The sequence below is a fragment of the Triticum dicoccoides genome, chromosome 2B (genome assembly GCF_002162155.2).
Source record: "Triticum dicoccoides isolate Atlit2015 ecotype Zavitan chromosome 2B, WEW_v2.0, whole genome shotgun sequence".
Lineage (NCBI taxonomy): Eukaryota > Viridiplantae > Streptophyta > Magnoliopsida > Poales > Poaceae > Triticum > Triticum dicoccoides.
In genome coordinates, this window is record NC_041383.1 from 236,401,056 (window position 1) to 236,422,906 (window position 21,851).

Consider the following 21,851-nt stretch of genomic DNA (forward strand, 5'->3'; position numbering starts at 1 on the left):
GGTTTCTTGCTAAACCATAGTTCATATGGTGTCGTCTCAACGGATTTAGATGGTGCCCTTTTAACGTGAATGCAACTGTCTCTAATGCATAACCCAAAAACAATAGTGTTAAATCAGTAAGAGACATCATATATCGCACCATATCCAATAAAGTGCGGTTACGACGTTCGGACACACCATAACGTTGTGGTGTTCCAGGTGGCGTGAGCTGTGAAACTATTCCACATTGTTTTAATTGAAGACCAAACTCGTAACTCAAATATTCGTCTCCGCGATCAGATCGCAGAAACTTTATTTTCTTGTTACGATGATTTTTCCACTTCACTCTGAAATTCTTTGAACCTTTCAACTATTTCAGACTTATGTTTCATCAAGTAGATATACCCATATCTGCTCAAATCATCTTGTGAAGGTCAGAAAATAACGATACTTGCCACGAGCCTTCATACTCATTGGTCTGCATACATCAGTATGTATTATTTCCAATAAGTCAGTAGCTCGTTCCATTGTTCCGAAGAACGGAGTTTTAGTCATCTTGCCCAAAAGGCACGGTTCGCAAGCATCAAATGATTCATAACCAAGTGATTCCGAAAATCCATCTTTATGGAGTTTCTTCAGGCGCTTTACACCGATATGACCCAAACGGCAGTGCTACAAATAAGTTGCACTATCATTATTAACTTTGCATCTTTTGGCATCAATATTATGAATATGTGTATCATCTACGATCGAGATCCAACAAACTATTTTCATTGGGTGTATGACCATTGAAGGTTTTATTCATGTAAACAGAACAACAATTGTTCTCTAACTTAAATGAATAACCGTATTGCAATAAACATGATCGAATCATATTCATGCTCAACGCAAACACCAAATAACACTTATTTAGGTTTAACACAAATCCTGAAAGTATAGGGAGTGTGCGATGATGATCATATCAATCTTGGAACCATTTCCAAACACATCGTCACTTCACCCTTAACTAGTCTATGTTTATTCTGCAACTCCCATTTCTAGTTACTAATCTTAGCAACCGAACAAGTATCAAATACTCAGGGGCTACTATAAACACTAGTAAGGTACACATCAATAACCTGTATATCAAATATACCCTTGTTCACTTTGCCATCCTTCTTATCCACCAAATATTCAGGGCATTTCCGCTTCCAGTGACCATTTCCTTTGCAGTGTAAGCACTCAGTTTTAGGCTTTGGTCCAGCTTGGAGCTTCTTAGCGGGAGTGACAACTTGCTTGTCATTCTACTTGAAGTTTCCTTTTCTTTCCCTTTGCCCTTTTCTTGAAACTAGTGGTCTTGTCAATCATCAACACTTGATGCTCTTTCTTGATTTCTACCTTCGTCGATTTCAACATCACGAAGAGCTCGGGAATCGTTTTCGTCATCCCTTGCATACTATAGTTCATCACGAAGTTCTAGTAACTTGGTGATGGTGACTAGAGAACTCTGTCAATCACTATCTTATCTGGAAGATTAACTCCCACTTGATTCAAGCGATTGTAGTACCCAGACAATCTGAGCACATGCTGACTAGTTGAGCGATTCTCCTCCATTTTTTAGCTATAGAACTTGTTGGAGACTTCATATCTCTCAACTCGGGTATTTTCTTGAAATATTAACTTCAATTCCCGGAACATCTCATATGGTCCATGACATTCAAAACGTCTTTGAAATCCCGATTCTAAGCCGTTAAGCATGGTGCACTAAACTATCAAGTAGTCATCATATTGAGCTAGCCAAACATTCATAACGTCTGCATCTGCTCCTGCAATAGGTCTGTCACCTAGCGGTGCATTAAGGACATAATTCTTCTGTGCAGCAAAGAGGATAAACCTCAGATCACGGATCCAATCCGCATCATTGCTACTAACATCTTTCAACACAATTTTCTCTAGGAACATATCAAAATAAACATATGAAAGCAACAATGCAAGCTATTGATCTACAACATAATTTGCAAAATACTACCAGGACTAAGTTCATGATAAATTTAAGTTCAGTTAATCATATTACTTAAGAACTCCCACTTAGACAGACATCTCTCTAGTCATCTAAGTGATCACGTGATCCAAATCAACTAAACCATAACCGATCATCACGTGAGATGGAGTAGTTTTCAATGGTGAACATCACTATGTTGATCATATCTACTATATGATTCACGCTCGACCTTTCAGTCTCCGTGCTCCGAGGCCATATCTGCATATGCTAGGCTCGTCAAGTTTAACCCGAGTATTCTGCGTGTGCAAAACTGGCTTGCACCCGTTGTAGATGGACGTAGAGCTTATCACACCCGATCATCACGTGGTGTTTGGGCACGACGAACTTTGGCAACGGTGCATACTCAGGGAGAACACTTCTTGATAATTAGTGAAAGATCATCTTAAAATTCTACCGTCAATCAAAGCAAGAATAAGATGTATAATAGATAAACATCATATGCAATCAAAATATGTGACATGATATGGCCATGATCATCTTGCGCCTTTGATCTCCATCTCCAAAGTACTGTCATGATCTCTATCGTCACCGGCACTACACCATGATCTTCATCATCTTGATATATATCAATGTGTCATCACATGGTTGTCTCACCAACTATTGCTCTTGCAACTATTGCTATCGTATAGCGATAAAGTAAAGAAATTATTTGGCACTTGCATCTTATGCAACAAAGAGACATCCATAGGGCTTCTGCCAGTTGCCGATAACTTCAACAAAACATGATCATCTCATACAACAACTTATATCTTATCATGTCTTGACCATATCACATCACAACATGCCCTGCAAAAACAAGTTAGACTTCCTCTACTTTGTTGTTGCAAATTTTACGTGGCTGCTACGGGCTGAGCAAGAACCGATCTCACCTACGCATCAAAACCACAACAATAGTTTGTCAAGTTGGTGCTATTTTAACCTTCGCAAGGACCGGGCGTAGCCACACTCGGTTCAACTAAAGTTGGAGAAACTGACACCCGCCAGCCACCTGTGTGCAAAGCACGTCGGTAGAACCAGTCTCGCGTAAGCGTACGCGTAATGTCGGTCCGGGCCGCTTCATCCAACAATACCGCCGAACCAAAGTATGACATGCTGGTAAGCAGTATGACTTGTATCGCCCATAACTCACTTGTGTTCTACTCGTGCATATAACATCAACGCATAAAACCTAGGCTCGGATGTCACTGTTGGGGAACGTAGTAATTTCAAAAAAATTCCTACGCATACGCAAGATCATGGTGATGCATAGCAACGAGAGGGGAGAGTGTTGTCCACGTACCCTCGTAGACCGTAAGCGGAAGCGTTATGACAACGCGGTTGATGTAGTCGTACGTCTTCACGATCCGACCGATCCAAGCATTGAACGTACGGCACCTCCGAGTTCTGCACACGTTCAACTCGATGATGATCCCCGGACTCCGATCCAGCAGGGTGTCGGGGATGAGTTCTGTCAGCATGATGGCGTGGTGACGATGATGATGTTCTACCGACGCAGGGCTTCGCCTAAGCACCACAACGATATGACCGAGGTGGAATACAGTGGAGGGGGCACCGCACACGGCTAAGGAACGATCACGAAGATCAACTTGTGTGTCTATGGGGTGCCCCCTGCCCCCGTATATAAAGGAGTGGAGGAGGGGGAGGGCCGGCCCTCTCTATGGCGCGCCCTAGGGGAGTCCTACTCCCACCGGGAGTAGGATTCCCCCTTTCCTAGTAGAACTAGGAACCCTTCCATGTAGTAGGAGTAGGAGAGAAGGAGAAGGAAGGAAGGGGGCGCCCCCCCTCCCTAGTCCAATTCGGACTAGTCCAAGGGGAGGGGTGCGGCCACCCTTTTGGCCCTTTCTCTCCTTTCCCGTATGGCCCAATGAGGCCCAATACGAATTCCCGTAACTCTCCGTTACTCCAAAAAATACCCGAATCACTCGGAACCTTTTCGAACTCCGAATATAGTCGTCCAATATATCGATCTTTACGTCTCGACCATTTCGAGACTCCTCGTCATGTCCCCGATCTCATCCGGGACTCCGAACTCCTTCGTTACATCAAAACTCATAAACTCATAATAAAACTGTCATCGTAACGTTAAGCGTGCGGACCCTACGGGTTCGAGAACTATGTAGACATGACCTAGAACTATTCTCGGTCAATAACCAATAGCGGAACCTAGATGCCCATATTGGCTCCTACATATTCTACGAAGATCTTTATCGGTTAAACCGCATAACAACATACGTTGTTCCCTTTGTCATCGGTATGTTACTTGCCCGAGATTCGATCGTCGGTATTCAATACCTAGTTCAATCTCGTTATCGGCAAGTCTCTTTACTCGTTCCGTAATGCATCATTCCGTAACTAACTCATTAGCTACGTTGCTTGCAAGGCTTATAGTGATGTGCATTACTGAGAGAGCCCAGAGATACCTCTCCGACAATTGGAGTGACAAAACCTAATCTCGAAATACGCCAACCCAACAAAGTACTCCTTTATAATCACCCAGTTACGTTGTGACGTTTGGTAGCACCCAAAGTGTTCCTCCGGTAAACGGGAGTTGCATAATCTCATAGTTACAGGAACATGTATAAGTCATGAAGAAAGCAATAGCAATATACTAAACGATCAAGTGCTAGGCTAACGGAATGGGTCATGTCAATCACATCATTCTCCTAATGATGTGATCTCGTTAATCAAATGACAACACATGTCTATGGCTAGGAAACTTAACCATCTTTGATTCACGAGCTAGTCAAGTAGAGGCATACTAGTGACACTATGTTTGTCTATGTATTCACACATGTATTATGTTTCCGGTTAATACAATTCTAGCATGAATAATAAACATTTATCATGAAACAAGGAAATAAATAATAACTTTATTATTGCCTCTAGGGCATATTTCCTTCATGATCACCCTAAAATGTACTCCTATTTTATTAACATAGTACAGACTCAAACTACCATTTCTTTCTTTCATATACGGGCTGACAGGTGGGCCCCACGGTTACGCGCCCCGATGGTGCAACACTAGTTGCGCCGCGTGGAACGTTTGACTGGTCAATTGATTGTGTCATCAACAAAATACGGAGTTTTACGGGTGAGCCAGTGATCGTAGAATCATGACATGTATTTGTTTAACACGGTATAGACGCAAGGGCTCATATATACGCGCAAGCACTCACCGCTATAAGCGCACACACACGAACCCTACCCCTATGAGCACCTTCAAGAGTGGGCCAGCATATATGATCTTGCGATTTTTTTACGAAGTCACCATAGGTGCCTCGTAGTCGAGTGGAACGTCTCCTCCCACTGAACATACATCGCCGGAAAATACTGAAATTAACACAAGATAAATGTGAGCACCGGGACTTTAACCTTGGTGGGCTCGAGAAACCACTATCCTCTAACCATCCAACCACATGTTGGTTAGCACGACAAAATGTATGCGGTGACCGTGATGAGCTTATTCTGAAGTCTAGTGACCATATCGTGCTTTCTCTTCAAATACAATGACCGTAAGTGTCATCAACAAAATACGGAGCATGCATCAAATGCAAAGTCCGTCAGTGTCATCAACAAAATATGGAGACGTATCATGAGCTAGATACCGTTGTACTATTGTATATGATTATTTTCGTAGTGGCCGATTGTGTGTGTGGTGTGGCGGGCACATCATTTCTAGTTGTGGTGGGTCAACATGAAGACTCATGGGTGGGTTCCATCCTGCGCCACATATAGGTTGGACCGAGACGTGTTATACAAACACCCATGTGGAGGACTCGGCGTACAACATGAAGCTACCAGAGTCGCGGAGGACTCTATCCCCACTGGTGATAAGCCAATTATACATGATCTGTAACCCTAGGCCCTTAGTATGTTATACAAGCTTGGGGGCTAGTTCGTCGATAGTATACACACACGCACAATGCCTGGTATTCACGTGTACTTTGTACACACCCCTATCACTAATATACAGTACCAGGAGTAGGCTCTTTCTTCAACTGCAAGGGTCCGATCCGATCTAGGGTAAAACTTTGCCTCGTATGACCATCCAGCCTAACAGCCAGGGATATCCTACCAAATGATATGATGAAATCATATCTACCAACTACTAAGAGAGAGGTGTGTCGAGGGGGGGGGGAATGTGTGCGAGAGAGGCCTAAAGATAATGTGCGTGCGGGAGACATGTAGGCACATATATGTGCGTATAGAGGGCTAGTAGAGACCATGCATGTGTATATATGCATGTGAGAGAAATAGTGTTTTCCAACTCAGATTAGTGAAAAGAGTGGTACATAGTAGTCAGAAAGAGAGGGAGAGAAACAGAGAGAGCATGTGCGTGAGACACCCCGACACCCTGAGAGAGATTGTGAGCATGTGTGAAAAAGAAATGCCAATGCATATAAAGTGTGTGCACTTATGCGTTAGATAGAGAGATATATAACGCGTTTGTGAGAACGGGGTGAGGCATAGTGCATCTACGTGTAAAAGGCGGTTCTACGCATTAAATTAAAATATAAATGGCATATTATTTTTTGCATGAGATCATGAATTTTGCAAATTGCGTATGGACAAAATTGGTCTATCAGACACCCATACTCTATTGAATTCTAGCATGTGCATGTGTTTATGTCATATTATCGATCCATAGAGTGAGAGCAGTTTGAAATACAGGCAATGGATGCTTTTGCAATTCATATATAAACATTAATTAGTGCACTCCATGTTGTTAGTATGAAGCACTTTATACATTTGTCACTTGCATGATACATTCCAAATTGCTAGCTACGAAATAGAATACATGTCGAATTCAACATAAAGGGGGTTTCGAAGATTCGAATTCATAGGAAGTGCATTCATCTATTTGAACCCGAGATAATAGCATTTGTAAATCAGATGTAAAAGGGGGCATCAATCTTTGTTGTGAGTTTGAACATGCTATATATATTCATACGCATATCTAACTTTTTTTTGCAACCAAGGAGATTATATCTGGAACCATGCATGAACTAAGGTAAGTTGCATATTTTTTAATATATACTCGTGTACAATCTATATTCAAATGTACCCCCTCCATTCCAAAATAATCGTAGCTTTAGGATTTTCAAGAGTAAAGATTTGTGAAGTTTGACAAATCCTGAAAGTTCAATTCAAGAGAACCGAAAACGTTAATGCTTTTGCTCCCAAATATTGAACGAAGCGCCAAATAGGCCTCTGGTCACCTGAAACCGCGCGAGTGGAAATTACTGTCCTGACTCAGGCCCGTGTAGCCTATTGGCCCGATGTCCAAAGGTCTAAACCGGGGTAGGTTTGTAACTTCATCAAGACGCCAGTCTCAACCGCCTCCGAGAAGCATTCATACGCCGTGGGCGCCTAAACACCCATGCGCTCGGCCGAAATCTATCCCGCCCACATTTGGGACACCTGACATGACTATCCTACCCCCAACCCACAATATGTCTGAAATTTTAGATGGGGGCAAAGTTTGTAACTTTCCCCAAATTTCAAACAAGTGCGTCTCAAACCGAAACATTGTTCCCCCTTAGTTCCCCGCCTCCCTCCGTTTCCGCATTCATACTCCATGGGCTCGAAAACGCCCTCTCCACCAGCCGCGAAACCCAAGCCTCCTCCGTCCTCCACCCCATAGCGGCTAATCCACCGCCGCCCTCCTCCATCACGCCGGAGCCGGTACCCCGACGTCGTCGTCCAACGCAACCGCAACCGCAACGCCCTCAAGGACTTAGCAGCCGAAGCCGAGGCAGAGCTGCCTCCACGACGCCGACGCTGACGTGCGCCATACCAGAACCACTCCGACCACGCCGTCCTGCGCCTCATTACTACGGATCCACTGTCGCAACCATCCACCGCACCGGAGCTGTTCCTGCTACGCCGTTGTTCGCCGCCTCGGATCTACTTCCCCGCCGCCGATAGACGGCCACCGCACCACACTCAACAACTTGGTCATGGGTTCGTCCAAGGCTGCACCGTCCTCCACAACTTCTGGTTTCCGACGAACAACTAGAAGATCATCAGAAAAACAGAAGGAGGACACAACACTGCCAGCAGAAAGAGGTATTCCTCTTCCCTTATTCGTGCAAATCTTACATCTCCGCTCACACCATATTCATCCCATGAAAGAAACTAGTTGAGTGCTTCTTACTGCATCTTCTTCGTGATACTAAATGCACAAGGTTTCCTCCCTTTTACTATTTCACCTTTGCTAGAGGTCAGTAGCCCGCCTGGATTTCAATTCAGTGTCAGTCAAACCGCAATTAAAAGATGCAGCACCCGCTTAGGAGCGCAGAGCACCTAGTCCGCCTGTTCCCCGGGGAAGCGGCGCATCGGTGTCTATCATAGGGCTGTGGGGCGCAGGAGCTGCTTGCGCCCGATCTGGAGGTCGGCGGGGCTTGAATGGATGGCCGGGGGGCGGTGCCAAGCATGGTGGTGTGGTGAGGTCGAGGGGAGGGCGCAGGCAGGGGAGGAATACTGGGCCGGTGGTCGCTGGCGTTTCGAGGAAGATCGTCAACACTGACTGGCTGGAGGAAGATGAAGGCGATCTGCCCATTCTTTGTAGATCGGACGGTGCAGAAAAAATGGACTGACCTATTTGCTTTCAGTCGGCTGTTATTTTCATAGAATCCTGTAGTAATTTAGTGTGCCATGCATGTTGTAGAGCTATCATATGTCTCCCGTCATTTATTTCTCACCGACCTGCTATCTGCTACCTTTACATGTACTAATTGTGCACACACTTCACCCATACTCACACTATTGTTTTTTATGCATGGGTATTTCAGACTCTGATGCAGTGTTGATGAATGCAGAAAAGAAAAGACAGAAGTCGCTCCAGTGTAATTCGAAGATAAGCACTAAGCGTTTCAGCGCTCTAATGGGTGCAGTGTCAGCAGTTGGAGACAGTAAGCGTAGCTCTGCAGTTGATGATCTCAATTGCCACACACAACCATCCCAGGTGCTTGCTTTAACTTCGCACTGTCAAATGTGGTCGCATAGTGCATATGGTGTCTAGCTTGTATTGCTTCCAATTTGGTTAAATTGCATCTGCTTACTTTACACATTATACCTTTGATAATGACATGCCTTCCTATTTTTGATACATACTACATATGTCTATTAACCATGTTCGTACATCAAACTAATGCTCTTTTGTATCCCTCGTCAATCACTTATGATGAGACAGTCACCCAAGTGGGTTACTGTGAGACGCCCTACTCGTTTGAAGAGTGCAGTGTCATCCTCGCCACATGATTCTCAAGAAATAGCATGGCTAAATGAAGATAGTCAACGTAGCTCTCTAGTTGATCACCGCAATTCCCCCACACCACCATCGCAGGTGCTTGCTCTTACTTGGCAGTGTGATATGTGGTTGCATGTTGCATATGGTGTCTGCCTTGTGATGCTTCTAATTAGGGTAAATTGCATCTACTTAGTTAACACATTATACCTGTGAATATGACATGCCTTCCTATTTTTGGTACATACTACATCTTTCAATTAACCATGTTCTTACATCAAACTACTTTTCTTGTGTATCCCTTATCAATGCTCCTAATTTGTTAAATTGCATCTCCTTAGCTTACACATTATACATGTGAATATGACATGCCTTCCTATTTTTGGTACATACTACATATGCCTATCACACCATGTTCTTACATCAAACTATTGTTCTTGTGTATCCTGCGTCTATCGCTTATGATGAGACAGTCACACGCGTGGGTTAATATGAGACACAATACTCTTATAAAGAATGCAATTTCATCCTCTCCACATAATTCTCAAGAAACAACAAGCCTAAATGAAGATATTGAACATAGCTCTGTACCTAAAGACCGCACTTCCCCTACACCACCATCAAAGGTGCTTGCTCTAACTTCGCAGTGTGATATGTGGTTGCATGTTGCATACGGTGTCTAGCTTGTAGTGCTTCTCATTAGGGTAAATTGCATCTGCTTAGTTTACACACTATACCTGTGAATATGACATGCCTTCCTATTTTTGGTACACACTACATCTATGTGTTAACCTTGTTCTTACATGAAACTACCTCTCTTCTGTATCCTACATCAATCACTTACGATGAGTCACCTTTATTCGTTGCATATTGCATATTATTTCTAGCCTGTTTCCATGTATTGCTTCTAATTTGGTCAAATACATTTGTTAGGGCATCCTTTTAATTTGGCAGAGTGATATTGGTTTCATCTTTCATATGGTTTCTAGCTTGCATCGATTCTAACAAGTTCAAGCACCTTGTGCTTAGTTTACACTTTATACATCATACATGTCAATATGTCACGCCGTCCTGTTTTTCATACATATTCCATCCTCCTATCATGCGGCTGCCTTACATGAAAGTAGTGTTCATCAGTATCATGCATCAATGAGTTCTGAAGAGAAAATTTTATTCCTTTTTCTTGTGGGTTTGACTTGACAAGGCAAAATTAAGAAAGAGGAAGGAAAAGAGTAAGGAAGGCGATGATAGTGGTCCTCTGCAGCAACGTAAACGAAGCATCTGTACCGATTCTCCTTGTACTGATAGTGCATTACAAGGTCCAAGTCTCCTCTCCCCTACTCCACCATGCAAGGTGCTTGCTCTAACTTGGCAGTGTGATATCTGGTTGCATGTTGCATATGGTGTCTAGCTTGTATTGCTCCTAATTAGTGTAAACTGCATCTGCTTAGCTTACACATGATACATGTGAATATGACACGCTTTCCTGTTTTTGGTACATACTATATCTGTCTATCACACCATGTTCTTACATGAAACTATCTTCTTGTGTATCCTGCATCAGCCACTTATGATGGGACACCTTTAAGTTGGCAGTGTGATATTGGTTTGCGTCTTGAATATGATTTCTAGCATGTATTGCTGCTAGTTTGATGAACGCCACCTATGACGAGACAATTTTAACTTGATAGAGTGATATTGATTGCACCTTCCATATGGTGTCTTGCAGTGTTTCTGATTTGTTGAAGTGCCTTCTGCTTAGTTACCACATCATAGGTGTGAATATGTCAAGCTGTCCATTTTTTCGTACATATTCCATTCTCGTATCATGACTTTGCCTTTCATCAGAGTAGTGTTCATCAGTATCATGCATGAATGAGCTCTGAAGAGCGAATGATATTCCTTTTTCTTGTCGGTATGACCTCACAATGCAAAATCAATAAAGCTGAAGGAAATTGGCAAGGCATTGGATGATGGTGGTCCTTCCGAGCAACTGAAACGGAGGTTCTCTACAGATTCTACTCCGCCATCCTCCCAACAAGATTCGCAAGACAACGCAAGGCTAGACAGTCAACGTAGCTGTGTAGATGATGAGCACATCTCCCCTACTCCACCATCACAGGTGCTTGCTCTAACTTGGCACTGTTATATGTGGTTGCATGTTGCATATGATGTCTAGCTTGTATTTCTTCTAACTTTGTTGAATTGCATCTGCTTACTTTACACATAATGCCTGTGAATATGACATGTGTTCCTGTTTCTACATCAGACTACTATTCTTGCATATCCCGCATCAGTCACTTATGATAAGGCACCTTTAAGTTGCCACTGTGATATTGGTTGTGTCTTGTATATGATTTCTAGCATGTACTGCTTCTAATTTGTTGAAACGCCATACAGTTTGAACTTGGCAGAGTGATATTGGTTGTATCTTTCATATGGTTTCTAGCTTGCAGTGCTTCTAATTTGTTGAAATGCCTTCTGCTTAGTTACCACATCATAGGTGTGAATATGTCACACCATCCTGTTTTTCATACATATTCCATCCTTGCATCATGTGTTTGCCTTTCATCCGAGTAGTGTTCGTCAGTATCATGCATGAATGAGTTCTGAAGAGCGAATTTTATTCCTTTTTCTTATCGGTTTGACTTCACAATGCAAACTCATTACAGCTGAAGGAAATTAGTCCGGCAGTGGATGATGGTGGTCCTTCGGAGCAACTCAAATAGGGGGTCTCTACAGATTCTACTCCGCCATCCTCCCAACAAAGATTCGCAAGACAACACAAGGTTGGACAGTCAATGTAGTTGTGTAGATGATGAGCACATCTCCCCTACTCCACCATCACAGGTGCTTGCTCTAACTTGACACTATTATATGTGGTTGCATGTTGCGTATGATGTCTAGCTTGTATTGCTTCTAACTTGAATTGCATCTGCTTACTTTACACATAATGCATGTGAATATGACACATGTTCCTGTTTCTAGAACATATGTGTACATGATGAGCACATCTCCCCTACTCCACCATCACAGGTGCTTGCTCTTACTTGGAACTGTTATACGTGGCTGCGTTTTCCGTATGATGTCTAGTTTGTATTGCTTCTGATTATGTTGAATTGCATCTGCGTAGCTTACAACTTATACCTGCAACGATCACTTACCCATAAGACACATTTAACTTGGGACTGTGATGTAGGTTTCATCTTGCATTGTCTTCTAGCTTGTACTGCTTCTAATTTCTTGAAATGGCACTTATGACGAGACACTTTTTACCTGATAGAGTGATATTGGTTGCATGTTCATATGGTGCCTAGCTTTCATTTCTTCTAATTTTGTTGAAATGCCTTCCGCTTACAGTTTTTTCATACATATGCCATCCTCCTATCGTACGTGTGAATATGAAATGCTGTCTTTTTTGTATATATTCCATCCTCCTATCCTGCGCTTGCCTTACATCAAAGTAGTGTTTGTCTGTATCATGCATCAACCAGTTATGCAGAGCTAATTTTATTCATCTTCTTGTGGTTTTGACTTCATAAGGCAATATCAGAAAATAGGAAGGAAAAGAGTAAGTTAGGGGATGTTGGTGGTCCTCCGCACCGACGCAAATAGAGACTCTCTAGATTTGCCACTGCTAGTGCTAATGAAGTTGAAGTCACAAGTCTACATGATGAGTTCATCTCACATACTCCACCATCGCAGGTGCTTGCTCAAAGTTCGCAGTGTGATAATTGGTTTCATGTTGCATATGTTGTCTAGCCTGTATTTCTTCTATTTTGATTAAATTGCACCTGCTGAGTTTATACGTTATACATGTGCATATGACATGGCTTTCTGTGTCTAAAATACACTGCATCTATCTATCATACCATGTTCTTACATCAAAGTACTGCTGTTGTGTATCCCGCATCAGTCACTCATGATTGGACGCTTTTAACATGGCAGTTTGATAGTGGTTGCATCTTGCATTGATTTCTACGTTGTACTGCTTCTAATTTTTCGAATTGCCACTTATGAAAAGACACTTTTAACTTGGCAGAGTAATATTGGTTGCATCTTTCATATGGTGTCTAGCTTGCATTACTTCTATTTTCTTGAAAATCCTTCTGCTTAGTTTGCACATCGTAGCTGTGAATATGTCACGCCGTCCTATTTTTCTTACATATTCCATCCTCAAAGTATTGCTTGTCTATACCATGCATCAATGAGTTCTGAAGAGTGATTTTATTCTTTTGTGTTGTGGGTACAGCTTGACATGGCAAAGTCAAAAAAGAGCAAGGAAAATAATATAGTAGGGAGTGTTGTTACTCGTCGGGTGAAACGGAAAAGGTTCTGCCATCGAGATTCTGCTGGTACTTATAGTGCAGTAGAAGGTCCAAGTCCACCGGCTAAATCTACAAACACAGTATCACCTGCTCCACCAGCTGCAGCATCCGCTTCAACTGTACCAGCATCTCAAGAAGTTACTCGTTCGTTTGCTCCGGAACTGGCCAGTTCCCAAGCTGCCTTCACACCTAACACTACTTCCGAAGCACTGCTGACACAACAGGACTTGGCAAGATCAGATGAACCTCATGAGCGTCAACACCAAGACGGTACCTGACCGAGTCAAGTTGCAGTTGCATGCTCCTTTATATGTACTCTCATAGTTTGATGTACACTAACACTTTCCATATTCGTTGTTGAACTAGCACCACGGCGCAAGCGGAAACAGACATCTGGGATAATGCTTGATAGATTAACAAAATCTAAAGGAGGAAGAATGGAGATCCATTTTGAGGCAGGTTTAAAAAGGCCACGTGATGCTACAGAGTCAGCCAAGTTAGTATCAGAAGCAGCCGTTGCCGTTAGGTGTCATGCACGTATCCTCCCAACGTGGATCCAGTACAGGAATGAGAAAGACAATACCCAATTTAACACCTTCCTTGACCATTTATCCGTAAGTAATGTTATTCATCGCAATTAGTAATATTGTCTTGCTCTATCCCATACTTTCTAGCTTCCTCCTAATAAGACTCACATTCTTTTTTCAACAGATGAGGTTCAAGTTGGATCCGAAAGATGATGCAACTAAACAAGCATGCACCCATGTTTTTCAGTCTGCTCTGCGACAGTATCGGTACCACCTTAGAAAATTTCACTTTGAAGGCAAGGCTAACATTGAAATCGCCCAAACATCTCCAGTGGAATATATTAGAGATGAAGACTGGACAGCCCTCGTTAAACATTGGTCTGATCCAAAGTATCAGGTAGGCTATATGTATTTGATCAGACCACATATTGAACTTGTATTTATGTATGTGCCTTACAAGTGTATCTTCTTCTAGGCTAACTGTTTGAAGAACAAAACCAACCGTTCTAAAGTGAAATTCCAACAGACAACTGGATCTCGTAGCTATATTGCACACTGCGAGGCTCTTGTAAATAGCTGCTACTTCCTTCTTTTTTTGTGCCATATTATCGTATCTATATTCACTTGTTCCAAATACAGAGGAAAGCCCGTGCGGACCAAAAAGAACCTGAACCGAATGCAGTGCAAATCTTCAAGGATTGCCACACCAGCAAGATGAAGGGCATGAGCACACCAGTTCAAGCCGCTGTTGTAAGTCCTTACTCCTCCCGCTTGAACTGATTGGTACTGGGATGTGTTCATTTAACTACTTGGTTTGCAGCCAATGTCAGTTACTCTATTCACTTTTATACACAATTGTCTTAACTTATCATTTCATCTTACATGGTTTAAAAGAGATGAAGGATATTCTTTTGGTCCTGATTTGTAATCTAGTTGTTATGTTCACGTGCGCACACAATGATAAAATATCCTGGTTGTTTTATATCTGTTTGCCCATGATATGAATGATGTCATACTATGTTCATCCTACTTTAAACCATGTCTCTTTATCCTTAGATGTCAACGAATGTGAGGAAATAGACAATACAGTAGGCATGCTACATGGACATATGTTCCGAAAGTGATTTTATTACGTAGTTGGCACTACAATACATGCTAATGTATTACAGTAGTTCACCAAAATAAGTTATGTATAAACGTTTAACCTACTTTGTTTGTTTTTGTCTCATTAGTAACTTATCTGGTACACTAATCTACAAGTTCAAACTTTCAGGAAGCTATGGAACAAATGATTGAACAGCCACAACCACCTGAAGGTGACGAGGCTACTACAGGCACAATGTCACCTCTTGCTGCAGTGCATCAGTATCTCTCCACTAACAGTGCAAAAAGCACCTTCATGCATAATTCTGGGTTGGTTGTCAAGGTAACCTCGTCCAAATCGCCTACTGAACAAAATCTTCCTGCTAGATAGAGTGATATATCTGTGCTCCAGACACAAGTCCAATCCCTAATGGACGTTGTTTCGGAAACAAGAATAGTGGTTGAGAAATGTCGTCAATATGAATGGTTTTGAAACCAGACTATCAGACATTTGCTTCGTTGTTCAAGAGCAATGGCAGAAAAAGGTGGAGATCGTGCTGCTCCATCAGATTCTACAGCTTGAAACACTAGTACTCAGGTCAAATGATCTGTGCTTCTATACATCTGATGGTGCTTTTATCTGGAAGGACTGTAAACTTTATGCCAACAGGACTTTTGTTGTATGGTTGGAATTTATTTTGTTGTGATACAACATTTATGATGCTGCCATAGGCTGCAGTAATTATGACGCTATTTTTGTATAGTGTAGGTTTATCTTAGTAATGTATTCGGCCGAAAGCTTCGTAGGAGCCCAACATGCCAACATTCGTCGGGCCGATTCCAATTGGGCTAAAAACGATTACGGGCCGAAATTGGCATGTAGCCCACTAAAAATATCTGGGCCTAAATCAGCATAAGCTTTCATATTTTTCTGGTAGGCCTGTGCCCATAGTGGGCCTTTAACAAGCCTAAACATAATTTGGGCCCTCAGTAAAAATAGGCCGTTTACAGGTGTAAATATCTCGAGCCCATAAAAAACATGGGCCTTTAATAGACCAAAAGTGAGATTGGGCCCTGATTGTGCCAAATAACCAACTGGACTTAGCAGGCCGAAATGGTGGCCCATTTACGATGCGGATCTTTGACAGGCCGAAATTCGGACGGGCCGTAAATGCGCCGACCTAATACACGGGCCTTTGACAGGCCAGAACTTCGGTCGGGCTAGATTATCGTCATTTTTATATGGGTTGTTAATGGGCCCGATATGACGTTGGGCCACATATGGCCCATGGTTTACATCCGACATTAACAGGTCGAAAATGACAACAGGCCGAAAGTGGCCCAAATCTATAGTGGGCCTCTAACAGGCCGAATGTCAGACATGGCCGAATATGACCCAAATCCTTCACGGTCGTTTATGGGCTGAAAGTTTTGATGGCCTGTAAATGGGCCCAAATGAAGCCGGACCTTTAACAGGCCGGAAATACACCGGGCCGTAATTCGGCCCAATTACTTAGCGGATTGTTAACGGGCCAGAAGTGACCATGGGCCGCGTTGATGACAAGTTTAGGACAGGCCGTTGATGGGCCGATTTGACAGAGAATGTTGGGCCTTTAGTTGGGACGGCCCATTATGGTCTGTAGAATCTTGTGGGACTTTAGCTAGGCCGGCCATTGTGGTCCGCAAAATCTTGTGGGCCTTTAGCTAGGCCGGCCCATTATGGTCTGCAAAATCGTGTGGGCCTTTAGCTGGGCTGGCCCATTATGGTCCGCTAAATTTTGTGGGCCTTTAGCTGGGCCGGCCCATTATGGTCTACTAAATCTTATGGGCCTTCGGTTGGGCCGGCCCATTTGAACTTTGTGGGCCACTTTTGGGCCGGTCCACGTGTCAACATACCATAGGCCCATCTCGACCGTTGGATGAGTGACACCTGTGCCAACGTGGAGCTGACGCGTGGATCCGTCAGCCAATGAGAATTTTACACCTGCAAAATCGGCATTGGTCGTGGCTGTTAACGGGTTATCAGATCCAAAATCCGACCCGATAGCTTAACGGCGTTCCATTATGGTGGATGCCACATGTCGGTCACCCTTGACGAAAGCACTTCTGTGATGCGCGATTTATCGTCATGGAAGTGGACACTTCCGTAACGATAATTTTGGTAATGTCATGGAACACTTCTACGACAGCACAGGTATGACAATCTTGATTCTGTCATAAAATCATTATGGATGTACATGCATGACAGAAAACGTGACCTACTGTGACAAACACATATCATCATGGAAGTGTATTTTTTTTGTAGTGTACAATTACTACAAAACTGCTACTGTTACTTTTGCTACCGTTACTGTTACTTCCATACTACTTTGCTACTACATACTTTGCTGCAAATACTAAGTTATCCAGGTATGGTTGAATTGACAACTCAACTGCTAATACTTGAGAATATTCTTTGGCTCCCATTGTGTCGAATCAATAAATTTGGATTGAATACTCTACCCTTGAAAACTGTTGCGATCCTCTATACTTGTGGGTTATCACTGCTCAAATCATCTGTGAAGGTAAGAAAATAACGATACCCGCCACGAGCCTCAACACTCATTGGACCGCAAACATCAGTATGTATTATTTCCAATAAGTCAGTAGCTCGTTACATTGTTCCAGAGAAAGGAGTTTTAGTCATCTTGCCCATGAGGCATGGTTCGCAAGCACCAAGTGATTCATAATCAAGTGATTCCAAAACCCATCAGCATGGAGTTTCTTCATGCGCTTTACACCAATATGACCTAAACGACAGTGTCACAAATAAGTTGCACTATCATTATCAACTTTGCATCTTTTAGCTTCAATATTACGAACATGTGTATCACCACGATCGAGATTCAACAAAAATAGACCACTTAACAAGGGTGCATGACCATAAAAGATATTACTCATATAAATAGAACAACCATTATTCTCTTATTTAAATGAATAACTATCTCGCATTAAACGAGATCCAGATATAATGTTCATGCTCAACGCTGGCACCAAATAACAATTATTCAGGTCTAAAACTAACCCCGAAGGTAGATGTAGAGGTAGCGTGCCGACGGCGACATCGACCTTGGAACCATTTCCGACGCGCATCGTCACCTCGTCCTTAGCCAATCTTTATTTAATCCTTTGCACCTGTTGTCTGTGTCAAAACCAGCAGATCTTGGGTAGGGGGGGGGGGCAAGCTGTGCATCTGAGGATCAATTGTAACTATGGAGAAGGTACACAATGTTTACCTAGGTTCAGGCCCTATTAATGGAGGTAAAACCCTACTCCTGCTTGATTATATTTGAGGGTATAGGGGTTACAAGAGTTGATCTACCTCGAGATCGATTCAGCTAACCCTGAAAAGCTAGCCTAGCAATGTTGTGATTGTGCCTCCGATCTAACCCTCCAATTTATATAGACACCAGAGGGGCTTAGGGTTGTACAAAGTCAGTTTTACAGAAAAGAATAATATATCCGGACACCTATACTTGCCATCCACGCATGTGAGAGTCCCCACCGGACACGAGAGATAATCCTCTGTCTTGAATCTTAACGGCCCATCAGTCCGGCCCACATCAATAGACCGGACGCCCGAGGACCCCCTAGTCCAGGACTCCCACAGTAGCCCCTGAACCAGTCTTCAATGATGATATATTCAGCGCTCAGATTGTCTTCGGTATTGCAAGGCGGGTTCCTTAAAGAACACATCGGCTTTCCTCTATAAAAGAACTGTATCCCGCTTTTCGCAATAAACACAACCCTTAGCCGTGAAGGCGGGATATATAAAAAATAAGAATAGTGTCTTTTACTGACAACTTTTTTGACGAAGCGTCAGACTTGACCCTTCGACATTTTGAATCGTTTTCACACCCCGTGTTTCGTGTTTCGAGGCCACGTGAGGGAGTCCTGGACTAGGGGGTGTCCGGATAGCCGAACTATCATCATCGGCCGGACTCCAAGACTATGAAGATACAAGATTGAAGACTTCGTCCCGTGTCCGGATGGGACTTTCCTTGGCGTGGAAGGCAAGCTTGGCGATACGGATATGTAGATCTCCTACCATTGTAACCGACTCTGTGTAACCCTAGCCCTCTTCGGTGTCTATATAAACCGGAGGGTTTTAGTCCATAGGACAGAACAACAATTATACCATAGGCTAGCTTCTAGGGTTTAGCCTCCTTGATCTCGTGGTAGATCCACTCTTGTACTACCCATATCATCAATATCAATCAAGCAGGAGTAGGGTTTTACCTCCATCGAGAGGGCCCGAACCTGGGTAAAAACATCGTGTCCCTTGTCTCTTGTTACCATCCGCCTAGACGCACAGTTCGGGACCCCCTACCTGAGATCCGCCGGTTATGACACCGACATTGGTGTTTTCATTGAGAGTTCCTCTGGGTCGTCACCGATAGGCTCGATGGCTCCTCCGATCATCAACAACAACGACGCAGTCCGGGGTGAGACTTTTCTCCCCGGACAGATCTTCATTTTCAGCGGCTTTGCACTGCGGGCCAATTCGCTTGGCCATCTGGAGCAGATAGAAAGCTACGCCCCTGGCCGTCAGGTCGGATTTGGAAGTCTAAACTTCACGGCTGACATCCGTGGAGACTTGATCTTCGATGGATTCGAGCCACAGCCGAGCGCACCGCACTGTCACGATGGGCATGATTTAGCTCTGCTGCCGGACAGTGCCCTGGAGGCTGCACATGAGTCCGCTCCGACCCTTAATTCGGAGCCGGCTACACAGATCGAGGACGGGTGGATAGACACCGCCTCGGGGGCTGCAACCTCTACGGCGATGGAGCCGAATACTGACCTTGTCCCTCGCGAAGCTCATGACTCCGAGGTGCCGGACTCCTCGCCGGACTCCGAACCTCCCGCGCCCCCTCCAATCGAATCCGATTGGGCGCCGATCATGGAGTTCACCGCTGCGGACATCTTTCAACACTCACCTTTTGGCGACATCCTGAATTCGCTAAAGTATCTCTCGTTATTAGGAGAGCCCTGGCCGGACTACGCTCAGGACGGTTGGATGCGGACGATGAAGAAATTCAAAGCCCACCCACCAGCCACTTAGTAGCCACTGTCGACGATCTAACCGACATGCTAGACTTCGACTCCGAAGACATCGACGGTATGGACGACGATGCCGGAGATGACCAAGAACCAGCGCCTACTGGGCACTGGAAAGCCACCTCGTCATATGACATATACATGGGGGATATCCCAAAGGATGGGAATGGCGAGGAAACAGCGGAGGAAGACCCCTCCAAGAAACAACCTAAGCGCCGGCGTCAGCGACGCCGCTCTAAATCCCGCCACAGCAAGAATGGAGATTCCGGCACCGGAGATAATAACACCCCAGACAGTGCCGAAGACAACCCCCTCGAGCAAGATTCAGCACAGGAGGACGGAGAAGCCAACCCTCATGAGAGAGCGGCAGACGAAGAGGTAGAGGATGATAATTACATGCCTCCCTCTGGAGACGAGGCAAGCCTCGACGACGACGAATTCGTCGTGCCTGAGGATCCTGTCAAACAAGAGCGTTTTAAACGCAGGCTTATGGCCACGGCAAGCAGCCTCAAGAAAAAGCAGCAACAGCTTAGAGCTGATCAAGATCTGCTAGCCGACAGATGGACTGAAGTCCTTGCGGCCGAAGAGCACGAACTCGAACACCCCTCCAAAAGCTACCCCAAACGCAAGCTGCTCCCCCGATTAGAGGAGGAGGCATATAAACCTGCATCACCAGCGCACAATACGGCTAACCGACCACCCCGTGGCTGCGACAGAGAGGCCTCTAGGCCCCCCACTAAAACCGCACCCCGCCATCGCTCGAAAAACACAAAGCCACAGGGGAACGCTCCGGACTTGCGAGATATATTGGAGGATAAGGCAAGACAATCAAGATCGATCTACGGATCGCGTGGGCGCCCCATGATACGCGACGACAACCGTCGCGCCAGACACAGCAAGTCTGGCCGGGCCGAACACAGTAGACAAAGCTCGTTTGAGCTACATCGTGATATAGCCCAATATAGAGGCGCCGCACACCCACTATGCTTCACAGATGAAGTAATGGATCGTCAAATCCCCGAAGGGTTTAAACCCGTGAATATTGAATCCTACGATGGCACAACAGACCCTGTGGTTTGGGTCGAAGACTATCTCCTTCATATCCACATGGCCCGCGGTGATGATCTTCACGCCATCAAATACCTCCCACTCAAGCTTAAAGGACCAGCTCGGCATTGGCTTAACAGCTTGCCAGCAGAATCAATTGGGTGTTGGGAGGACCTGGAAGCCGCATTCCTTGAAAACTTCCAGGGCACGTATGTGCGACCACCAGATGCTGACGACCTAAGCCATATAATTCAGCAGCCAGACAAATCGGCCAGACAATTCTGGACACGGTTCTTAACTAAGAAAAATCAAATCGTCGACTGTCTGGATGCAGAGGCCCTCGCGGCCTTCAAACATAACATCCGCGACAAGTGGCTTGCCTGGCACCTGGGACAGGAAAAGCCGAAATCCATGGCAGCCCTCACATCACTCATGACCCGCTTCTGCACGGGAGAGGATAGCTGGCTTACCCGCAGCAACAACCTCAGCAAAAATTC